This window comes from Primulina huaijiensis, chromosome 13 (assembly GCF_012295235.1).
Source record: "Primulina huaijiensis isolate GDHJ02 chromosome 13, ASM1229523v2, whole genome shotgun sequence".
In the NCBI taxonomy this organism is placed as follows: Eukaryota; Viridiplantae; Streptophyta; class Magnoliopsida; order Lamiales; family Gesneriaceae; genus Primulina; species Primulina huaijiensis.
The window spans coordinates 14,550,263-14,562,612 of record NC_133318.1 but is presented as its reverse complement, the minus strand read 5'-3'; the positions used below and the strand labels follow the sequence as shown (position 1 = coordinate 14,562,612).

The 12,350-nt window shown below is 32.8% G+C and overlaps 1 long non-coding RNA gene across 1 annotated transcript; it reads right to left on the bottom strand.

Moving 5' to 3' along the window:
- Window positions 1–655: 655 nt before the first annotated feature.
- Window positions 656–3,779, bottom strand: LOC140990819 (uncharacterized). Its single transcript, XR_012177719.1, has 2 exons — window positions 3,304–3,779; window positions 656–827 (listed from the first exon to the last, which is right to left on the bottom strand). It is a non-coding gene; the product is annotated as an uncharacterized lncRNA (long non-coding RNA).
- Between the last annotated feature and the right edge of the window lie 8,571 nt (window positions 3,780–12,350).

The following is a 12,350-nucleotide window of genomic DNA, read 5'->3' as shown; positions in this document are numbered from 1 at the left end:
ATAAGCCTGGGTGAAAGAAATGCTTTTTCGAGAAAGTCATCCCTAAGTTCGCGATAATCAAGGAAGATGATCAAACCAGCTAGGGGTGCGATCGGGTAGGGACCCGTCCCGTAACTATTATACCCAATCCCCGTCTCGATAAAAATTGAGAATCTTTTTTTTCCCCGATCCCGTACCCGACAAGTGTAGGAACCCGAATGTTCGGGATCCCGTCGGGTAGGGATGTGATATCTCGAATTTTTTTTTTTTGAAATCTCTCGATACCTATAATTCAGTGGTCAAATACTTAAATATAGGAAAATCAATTTTGCAACACAACAAAATAGCAAGTACACTTGTGTTGATCAAGGAAACATATTTATTTCATCAATCAAAAGCTGAAATTAATAGCTAAGGGATAATGACTTCAAAGTCATTACTGAATGGTTGCTTAAAAAATTACCTTGGCTACACTTATTGTTTGTTGCTCCATAACTTCATGAATGGTTGCCCTGTCATGTTCCATCGTACGTACTAGCAAATAGTTGCTAGTGGGAACCTTGAGTACAATTATGTTGTGAGCAATAATATATTTAACAGAATGTTGCAATTACTGCACATGTATCTAATCAAACCAAAATGAATCAAATAAAAAGAAAGAAAGTTTGTTTCAATACATTACTCCTTATAATTTTCTTGGCGTGTGACCACACATTCGTTACTTTTTTTCTTTTGGCTCCAATATCTACTACTTCCTCATGAATGATTGGTGTTTTGGATGGAGATAGTGTTTGATGTTGAGTGGTGGAAGGAACACTGCCACTTCCACTTGATTCATCCATGTGCACCTAATTAATAATAAATGACAAATATTAGTAATCATAGTACATTATATTCCAATAATAAGAAATATAATTACCAAATAATAGTAAAAGAAGAATACTATTAATTGTTTATTAATACTAATAAAATGCCCATTATATCAACTAATTAATATAATAAAAGCATAATATATTTAGACATCTATATCTATATATATATATAAGCAGAGTTGTCTGCTATATTTAGTAAGTTCCCGCCAAAATTTTTACTAAATAAGGAAATAAAAAAAGAAAAATTATTTCCTAATATATTTAATATATTACAATTTTCAATAACAATAAAATGGATTGTCTTTTCAAAGTTTCTTTTTGAAATTCCTATACCTATTGGATAGCACAATTTGAAATATTTGATAATTGATAATTAATATGTAATTAATTAAAGTATGAAAATTAATAAATTGTCGTAAAACATATCAAATTATTTTTCAAATTTCATTTTTAAAATTGAATTTCTTGAAAATATAAATTTCACTTTTAATTTCAAATTTAAATCTAAATATCTTGAAAAAATAAATAGCATTCAAAGATTTGACATCGGTTCCATCACATGATTTAATATCTTGGTTCCATCACACGGTTCATACCAACGAGGTTGTCCTGAATATAATTTGATTGAAAACAATTAATTTTAAAAATGATAATTCTAGAAAAAGAAATATATCATTAATCTTAAAATAGGTGAACTGCAATAAATGATTGAAAACAATTAATTTTATGTGATTTTTATAGATATTTTTGTAATGAAGAATGATATATTTTCTTTTTAAAAAAATTCAATTGTGAATGGAAGAAATTTGAAAATATAAACTTCAATTATTGTTTGAATTGATTATATCAATTTCTTTATTAGTTTAAATTTGAATTTAATTCATTTTTATATCAATTTAAATGTAATCTATGAATTATGTGTTTTTTATGTTCTTTATTCAAATTGAAAGTGAACTCAATTGAAAACATAAGCTATTTTTAAATCATTTAAAAATACATTTAGCCCTTAGACTCTGATTAGTTCGTTGATACAATCTACCAGAATATAGAAACTACATAAATTCAAGTTTAAAATTTATTTTTCATTATCAAAATTTTATTATTGTTTTTTCCATTCATTTTATTTTTTGATTTAAAAGTATTATTTATATTTTATTTATTTTGTATGGTTTACACGCACACACACATATATAAACAAAGATTTTTTTCATATCTTGAAAGTTTTTCGTCAAAAATAATATGTTATAAAAAAATATCATTATTAATGTATTCACATACCAAATTAATATTTGAAACAAATAGGAAATAAATATGTAATTAAATGTGAATTGTTTGCAAATTATTTTTTAAAATTCAAATTTAAATTTGATATTTTTTGAAATTATAAACTATATTTAAGTATCTGCATTGATTATATCATTCTATTTAATTTCGATTATGGTTTTAAGTTGTGTGTTACTTTTATATAATTTATGTTTAATACTCTCTATCATACTAAATAAAATATAAAAGTTTTTATATAATATTATGTTTTTCAATTTTTTAAAAAGAGTGTCAATAAATTGGTGTTATTATTGTTATGTATAGAACTTTAAATTATGTATATTAATAGAAATTTAATATAAATATTTTTAACATGTCCAAAAAATAATTACTTTTTTAATCAAAAATAATTCATATGATAAATGACAAAAAATTTGAATTTTAAATAATGTTTATTTATTCTTTAAAATTTTGATAAACAAAATAATATAAATTTTTTTAAATTTTTTTATATTCTTTTTATTTATATATAGCAGTTACACTTAACCTAGATAATAAGTCAATTTAACGACAAAATTAAATATTATTATCATCATTTGAGCGTTATTTCAAATGACATTAATATTTTGATATAATAAATTTTGATAATAATATTTAAAATTTAAATATATTCATTATATTAAATCAATAATTTTAAATCATTATTCAAATACTAATACTTACTAATTTTAATCATTAATTATATAAAATAACACTCCGTGCATTGCACGGGTGAAATACTAGTAATATTAAATATCAGAGTTCCAAGAAATATTTGAATTAACTTTTCCGGAAGAATACTATTAATGGTTTATTAAATAAATTTATACAATTCCACCGATTCCTTGTGCAAGTCAAAGAAGGATTTTCCATTCAAAACCACAATTACTCATCAAATTAAGCCATTATTCCTACTGTAACCAATCTTTTGAATTATTATATTCAAACCTATGCATATAAGACAAATAACAAATTTACTTTTTTGCTAAACCGACATTAACAGGTATGAAGTTATCTAAAATCATCAATTGACTATGTCTTATACCAAATCCAAATCACACTCGTCTAATTTGCTCATCAGATCCTCAAATTATGATGTTTTATTGAATAAAATGGCAACCTAACAATACAAGCATAAAATATAACTAACCTTAATTGATAAATCAAAAGTGGACGATTATGTGACTACGAAATAGGGATGAAAGACTTTGAGATGGAAGATTCTTGGGTTTTCTTCTCTATGCCTTGCAACGACGCTGATGCGTGAAAGATTAATGTGAATTATAGGGTTTATTATTCAATTTAAATATATTTTTGGTGATATTCAAGCCAAGCCTAAAATTAAATATTCATTTAACTTAATTGTTAATGATATTTATAAAAAGACTCATAATTAGTTATAAGATAATACCAAATCATATTCATGATTTATTTGTTTTTAAATTATTGTCTAAAAATTAGACTTATATTATTTAACATAAATATATCACTAAATTTTATTTTACGGATACTTAGTTGTTAATTGGGGTGTTACAATGTAATTATAATTATATTAATAATTAAAAATAATATAAAATTTAATAATATTTTTTCGGGTCGGGACGGGAATCCCGTCGGGAGGAGATTATATACCCTACCCTTCTCCCGAAATAAATCGGGACGGAAAAAATCCCGAACCTGCGGGTCGGAAAATAATCAGGTCGGGAAATTTGCGGGAAGGGAATAGGATGGGAATCGGGTAGGATCGGGAATTTCGGGTTTTTTGCCAGCCCTAAAACCAGCGCACATTTGAGTGAGCCTTTGGTCCTTGCTTAGCCTAGGCAATGTAATGAGACTTAAAGGACCAGAGATCCCGTCTATGTCCTTGCCCAATTGACATTGCCAGAGCACTTCTAGACAGGTGTCTATCTCGAGCCCACAAGTATGGGATGTTGTGCTTTGAAATCATTAGCATGTCATTTGGTGCATGTAAGGGTGATATGACAGTATCAGATGCAATATGAGATGTTAGTTGTGATAGTGTCAGTGCACAAGGCATGGACAGCCATCACGCCCTCAGGAGAGCTCGAACACTCAAAAAATTTATCATTACCTCTACCTCTATAAATACTCAGGTTCTATTGATCTTGAAACATTCTATTCATTTGATATTGCTACAAGCACTCAATATACATTTTTTATATTGTACTTTTCTTTGCGAAGAACACTTTACTGACTTGAGCATTGGAGTGACCACGATGAAAAACCTTATGGCGCCCAACTAAGTTCATTACTCTTTGATTGTGCAGATTGTTCAGCTAGGAACTACCATCCTGGTCTCTCACATTCCCGAGAAGAACTCACTCAGCCCGGTAAAAACGTCCATTTATTTCACCCGATTTGCCTAATCGTCATCATTGGCTTCGTCTGTGGGAAGTCATATCTAAGATGTAGATATGATTTTTACCCGAAAATCAGTTTGAAGAGATGATTCCAGAAGGAAGTCCTTGGACTCATAGGTTCCCCAAGGGAATCCATCCCCTAAGCAAACTTTTACAATCAATGGAAAACAAGTGACCTAGTTGATTGCAGTGGTTGTCCAGAAATCCATTGCGGAGAAATTACCTCCTAGCAACAGCCGTGCACACCGCGAGGAGGGGTCCGAGGATGAATCCCCTCCTCGGGACAAGACAAGGAAGGAGGAAATATCCCAAGAATGTTCTAAGGCCCTTCCCATGACATAGAAGCAGCAAGACTTAAAGAAGAAGGTAAAGAAGTTGGAAAGACAAATCGGGTCCTACCGAGCCCCACGAGTCCAGCCAAAAGGGTGTCTTTTCTCCACCCATACAGTAAATAAGCCACTGTCTGCCCATTAGAAGTCAACAAAGGTCACGGAGTATGAGGGGTCCGAGAACATGACCATTTTACACTGTTATGATGACAAAATCAAGTTCAAAGCTTTCTTGACAACGTTCGTGGACTCATCCAAACGATAGTTTGAAAAGCTTGAGACGCAAAGCATACGTTCTTTTGATGACTTCAAGAGCAATTACTTGCACCACTTTAGTAGTAGCAAAAGGTAAAAGAAAACCGCTTTCAGGCTATTTGAGGTAAAACAAAATAGGTATGATTCATTGCAAACATACATCCATAAGTTCAACAAATCAGTTCTAAAAGTACCTTCCCGCCTCCGAGACCAAAATTAATGCCTTTACTCAGGGATTCCAGGAAGGGGATTTCTTCCGGTCCTTGGTGAAAAAGCTGCCACGGGATTTCGAGGATCTGTTGTCTCGGGCAAAAAAGTATATCAACATAAAAGAGGCCAATAGGCAAAAGAGAGAGGCCATTAAGAATATCAGCCAAGGAAGATAGAGGACCGAGCAAAAAAGTGAAACCCATTGGGCGGTTTTCTCATCATACGCCACCCCCTCCCTTTAAAGTGCCAAAAGATCGGACGATACACCTTTGTATTGAGGACAAGGTTATTTCCCAGTCATCGCAGTCCTCTCAAGTTTCGAGATCAACCTGAAATTTTGTACCTATCACCAAGAATGTTATCATGATACCAGTGAGTGTAAGAAATTGAAGAAGAACCATTCTCGGCCAGATCCTATCAAGACTGGTCCATCTATGTAGAAAGCTAAGGGACTCTTGTGGGTACGCAGGAACTCGGGACCCCTCCCTTCTGCCAGTGACCCAAGTTTCAAACCTAGGCCAAGAAGTCTTGACAAGCCTTCCCCATAAGATAAACCCCGAGAAGAGAAGGGTATGGGAAAATCTCCTTCTCTGGGTGTAATCAAGATGATATCAGGAGGATCCATTGATGTTGATTCCAATCAAGCACAGAAGGCATGGAGCCGGCGAGAAATTTTGGGAGTGGACAACAAAATATGGGAAGATGAACCAATAATCAGTTTTGGCCGCTAGGATTTACAGGCGTTAGTTTACCACATAATGAGGTCATCAAAGCCAAGATTGTCAATTATGATGTCAGACGGGCGTTTGTTGAATCAGACATTTCAGTTAATGTTGTATTCAAGAAGACCTGGACCAGATAGGCTTGAAGGATTACATTGTTGGAATATTATAAGTTTCAAAGTTTGACAATTAAATCCGTAAGAGAACCGAAGAACCAAACTAATCAGACATAATCAAGAGATCGAAACTGAAAGAATATTTAAAATCGATGAAATAAAGTTCAATAAAAGAATTGGTAATTAGAATTGAAGACTTCGCTTAACTGAACTGGAAAAATATTCATCAACTGAAGTATCCCAAACTGAATTGACATCAGTTTGAACTGATAATGTCCAGTTGAACTGATCCGCCGATTATTTGACTCATGATCAGTTAGTCACGACATCAGTTGTAGTATCAGCCGACAGACTGACAATTCGTACCTAAGCAGAATAGATGTAACAGTGCAGAACAGTTGCGATACATTTTTCGAGCATTTTATCAGTTTACAAATCGCACAATTAAACTCTTGTTTTCATTGTATTTATTCATAGCATTCATGCTACCTGCTAAGACCGATTCAGTTATTTGCTATAAGGTATTTGAAAAACTAAGATTTTCAGTTTGGCAGTATATAAGTCCAACTGAAGTGAATTATTACAATCTGTTGTAATACATCAAAGTATTTTAGTGAAAGTGTATAAGTCCAACTGAAATGGATTACTACAATCTGTTGTAATACATCAAAGTATTTTAGTGAAAAATCTATCCTTGAGATAGAAGGGGAGACGTGAGAGCATTTGAAATATCTGAACATCCATAAAAATTGTGTGTTCTTGTTTATTATCTATTCAATTTTCACATAGCCTTACACTTTGACAGGATCAGTCAAGGGAGTTTAAGTGTTTAGATGGATGATTGAATAAACACTTAGGATTTTTGATTCATTTTCCAAATATGAATTAGTTCTTTGAGGAACTGATCCTAAAATCTTTTTTGCCGATATAAATCAGTCAACTGATAAAAGTGAAGAAATAAACTGAAATATAGATTGAATACTGATGGATGTTGTAATGTAAAACTGACAGTATAATATTTTTATGGATATTTGGAGACTCAAATGTTCATACGCTACCCCTTCTATCACGAGTATATGATTTTACTAAAAGACTTTGATATATTATAACAGATTGTAATAATCCACTTCAGCTGGTCTTACACACTGCCAAATTAAAATTCTTAGTCTATCAACACTTATATAGTGATTAACTGAATAGCTCTAACTGGTATCCTGAATGCTACGAATAAATACAATGAATTTAGAGCTTGAGTGTGCGATCTGTAAATTGAGAAAATACTCGAGAAATGTATCACAACTGATTGAAGATTGTAGCTTGATTGTTTCATGTGTTTCACTAGCTTTCTTGAACTGATTCGATCAACTAAATATAGTCTTCGATCTCAACGGTCGTATTGAATATATTTAATGACAAATATCCACTGAATCATCGTCTAGTTACTTTATATGACAGTAGTACGTGGTATTCAGACTGTTCTGTTCTACTTTGGTACGATCTATCAATCTATCTGCTGATACTTCAACTGATAACGTGGCCAACTGATTAGAAGTTAACTGATCAGCCGATCAGTTCAATTGGACATTATCAGTTCTAACTGATGTCCTATAAGTTACGAATACTTTTATTGATAAGGTTTTTCCAGTTCAGCTCAAACGAAGTCTTCAATTACAATTACTCGATTTGCTCGATAAGTTGGATTCTTCAGTTCTCTTACGGATTAATTTGTCAAACTCTGACACTTATAATATTCCAAAATTTTATCCCTTTTCGGTGTTTGACAAAACTTAGATTTCTTGAACTGATGATAGTAAACAAAACTGATTTTAGATAAAATAATTTACAGATTTGTACATAACCAGGAATAATGATTTTATTGATTTTGAAAGAGATAAGTACATATTCATACAAACATTTAAAAAAATAAAAGATAATTTTCAGACTAACAACTGACTCAGGACACCTAGATTATTTCTTGGACCTTTTTCTCAACTAGTCCTTTATCAATTGGTTTGTCTGGTTCACTTCTCTTCTTGCTATTTTCCCCTGCTACCTCTGTCTTTTGTTCTTTCCCCTTTTTTGTCAGCACCCGCCGCTCTTGTGAAGAGAAGGAATGCTGAACTTACTTGAGCAGATACCTCAGCCAGCTGATTCTACATTATGTCAATCTTATTAGATAGACTTGTATGAACAAAATCAATTTGATTGCTGAGTAGTTCTTGGGAGGAGAGCAGTGTAAGAATTGTAATTGATTCTCTTTTAATCTTTTCGACAATGTCGAAAAAGACAACTCCATTCTTTGTCAACTTCTTCAAGTCCTTCAGTGTATGATCTTTCAATGTGTCCAGACTTAAAGAGTGTAATAGCTGAGTAGATTTGATATGAGAGATATTGGAACCCAGATTGTTCAGTTATGATAGAATGGTGTCCAGCATGACATCATCTGCTAGTCGCATTTCAGAGGAGAATGCTTCAGTATGAGATTTTCCTTTCCCCTTGAATTTAATAACTGTTGAGGTTGATTCCAGAGGGAGCCCGGAGTCCTCAATCAGTCTGCTCAGTTGAAGTGAAAATCTCTTCGACTGCTTAGTCGATTGCACCATGTTCTTCAAGATTGTGAATAGAATAGATGACCATTCATCTTTATCTCTTTGACTATTGCGGTCAACACCAAAAATTTCTCCATTGTCAAGGTGGCAAAAGAACCAGCCTTGGCGAAGATGCCTTTGGCAGCAATATTTGCAAGTAACTGTTACTATGGCTTCAGTTCTCTCTTCTCCTCTGACACTTTGATCAATTGCGCATTAGTTGAGAGTAGGGTTTGCATCTCTTCAACATCAAAAACAGCTACTTCTGAAAAACTTGAAAGTCCTTTAGCTAATAGTTGGAACATATTTCTGAAGAACTCTTAATCAACAATCATAGAGTGATTTTTGACCTTCATCTGAATCTTTCCATCATCAGATACCAAGCTGGACTTGTATATAGTATCTCTGGAGAATAAATTTCTTGAGTAGCCATCCCCAAGAATTGACGAAGCCCAGAAGATTCGATCTTCTGAAATACTTCTCTAACATCTTCATCTTTGACAGTGAGGATGGAGTCGAAGTCAATTGTAATGGCATTCAAGAGAAATGCGGGAGTTTGGGCCGCCATTGAATTGAATTTGCTCTGTAGAGAAAGAAAAAATTTATAGGTGATTGCTATGAAGATTTCAAAATCAGAAAATTTTAGAAACTGTAAAGTGAAGTCTGAGAGAGGCGGTTTCTAAATATGTTTCGTGACTTCTCAAATTTAGGACACATGTCAGTCCATGACTAGTTTTACCATAAACTCCAGTCTTTCAACTGGATTTATTTATTTTAGAAACTGAAATCAAGCAGCTACGCAGAAACTGGATTTGTTTAAAATTTGAATAATTTTAATAACAAACATTAATCAGTCACGATTTTCATTATAGAACTGAAATGAATTGAAGTTAGTTAATTTATTTGATAAGGTCAGTTGGTTCGAGTACTGACTGATTAGTTTGAAACTGACTTAGTTTAGTTCAGGAACAACTGACATCTGTCTTATCAGTTAACTTACTAAAATTAAATGTTCCCCCAAATTTAGGCATTAAGATTAATCAATAAGCCCTAAAATATTTCTGAAATAAGAAAACTTAGTATCGGGTAGTGGCTTAATGAAGATGTTCGCTGTTTGTTGTTCAGTTGATATGTATTCCTGTCGGATGTCCTTCTTTAGAACACGATCTCTGATGAAGTGATGTCTGACATCAATGTGCTTGGTTTTGGAATGAGGAACTGGATTGTATGTAATCGCAATTGCGTTGGTGTTATCACAGAAGATTGGCGATTCTTCAGCAATAACTCCATAGTCTTTCAGTTGTTGTTGAATCCAGAGCAGTTGAGCACAACAACTTCCAGTAGCTAGGTATTCAGCTTCAGTTGTGGAAGTAGCCATAGATGTTTGCTTCTTGCTAAACCATGAGATCAGTCTGTCTACTAGAAACTGACATGATCCACTAGTACTTTTGCGATCTAGCTTATATCTTGCATAATCTGCATCTGAATATCCAACAAAATTGAAAGAAGAATTTTTAGCATACCATAAGCCCACATTTTGTGTACCTTTCAGATATTTCCATATATGTTTAGCAGCTAAGAAATGCAATGGTTTAAGATCAGCATGAAATATAACACATAAACATACGACAAGTATAATATCAAGACGACTAGCAGTTAGGTACAATAATGAACCTATTAAACCTCTAAAGAGTGTCATCTCAACTGATATCCCCCTTCATTTTTATCTAGCTTAATTGATGAAATCATGGGAGTGGGTGCAGCTGAACATATTTTCATGCCAATTTTTTTGATCGGTTCATTCGTATATTTAGTCTGACTGATATAGATATCAGTTTCCACTTGCTTCCCTTGTAGACCGAGAAAAAACTTCAATTCACCTATCATACTCTTCTCAAATTTGTCTTGCATTAATTTAGCAAACTTTTTCTCATAATTTGGGGTTAGTTGGCCCAAATAAAATATCATCAACATAAATTTGAACAAGTAGTGTATGATCTTTCTTTGAAAATTTGAACAGTATCTTGTCAACTGTTCCTACAATCAAATCAAGATCAATTAGAAATTTTGATAATGTATCATACCAAGCTCGGGGTGCTTTTTTGAGATCATATAAAGTTTTGTTAAGATGATAAATATGGTTAGGAAGTAAATGATTTACAAAACCTGGTGGTTGTTCTGCATAAACTTCTTCTTGCAACTGAACGTTTCATATCCATTTGATATACTTTGAAGTTCTTGAAGGATGCGTAGGCAAAGAATGTTGTGATTGCTTCCAGTCGAGCTACTGGAGCATATGTTTCATCATAGTTTGTTCCTTCTTCTTGCCTATAGCCTTGTGTGACTAGCATTGCTCTGTTGCGCATAACTGAACCATCTTCGTTCAGTTTTTTCCTATATACCCACTTTGTACTTATAATAGACTTTGAAAGTGGTCTTAGAACTAAAGTCCAGACATTGTTATGGGTAAATTTATTTAGCTCTTCTTGCATAACAATTACCAACTGGGATCAGCTAGAACTTCATCAGTTTTCTCTGGTTCTATTTTCTATATAAAAGCTTAGTGTATACATAAATTAAGCATTTGTTTTCTAGTTTATACAGGGTCAAATGGGTCACCTATTACCAAATCAAGAAGATGATTTTTATTTCATCTGTTGGTTTGATTTGTCAGACTTATTTGGCAATCGGTTTAGTTTGTAACTGATCAGTTTCTTCTGCTTCAGTTGGAATGACTTCAGTTTGTGTTTGAATATTATCGTGGTGTACCACAAACTGATCATTAGGAGCTGCGCCCTGTCCAACTGGTTTGTTTACCACTTCAGGTTCTGGTTTTTGAAAGATATTTCTGACAACATGAGTTTTATCTTCACAGTCATCTTCCAAACTAATATATGTTAATCGGTTTGTTAGCTCAACTGGATCAGTTGGCTTATCAGTTATTACAGTTTAATCAAAACTACGTGTATTGATTCTTCAACATTGAGAGTACGCTTATTAAATATTCTATAAACTTTAGTAACTGTTGAATAACCAAGAAACAATCTTTCATCTGATTTAACATTGAAAGCAGTTAAGTGATTTTTAACATTATTGTGAATGAAACACTTACACCCAAATATTTTGAAGTATGAGACCATGCTTTTCTTACCATGCCATATCTCATAAGGTGTCTTTGAATGATTCTTATTAATCATCGATCTTTTCTGAGTGTAACACGCTGTGTTATCTGCTTCCTCCCAAAACCTTTGAAAAATACTAGAATCAGCTAGCATAGTCTTTGCTGCTTTTTTAAGAGTTCGATTTCTTCGTTCAACTACACCATTTTGCTGTGGTGTTCTTGCAGCTGAGAACTTATGTCCGATTCCAAGATTTTCAAGAAACTAGGATAGAGTTTGATTGACAAATTAAGTTCCCGATCAGATCTTATTTTATCAATCCCAACTGATCTCTCATTTAAAGTTCGTTTGAAAAGATTTATTAGTTGTGAATAAGTTTGATCTTTAGATTTGAGAAAGATTACCCAAGTAAATCTTGAGAAGTCATCAACAATCACTAAAGTATATTTCATCCCACTATGCTCATGATTGGTATTA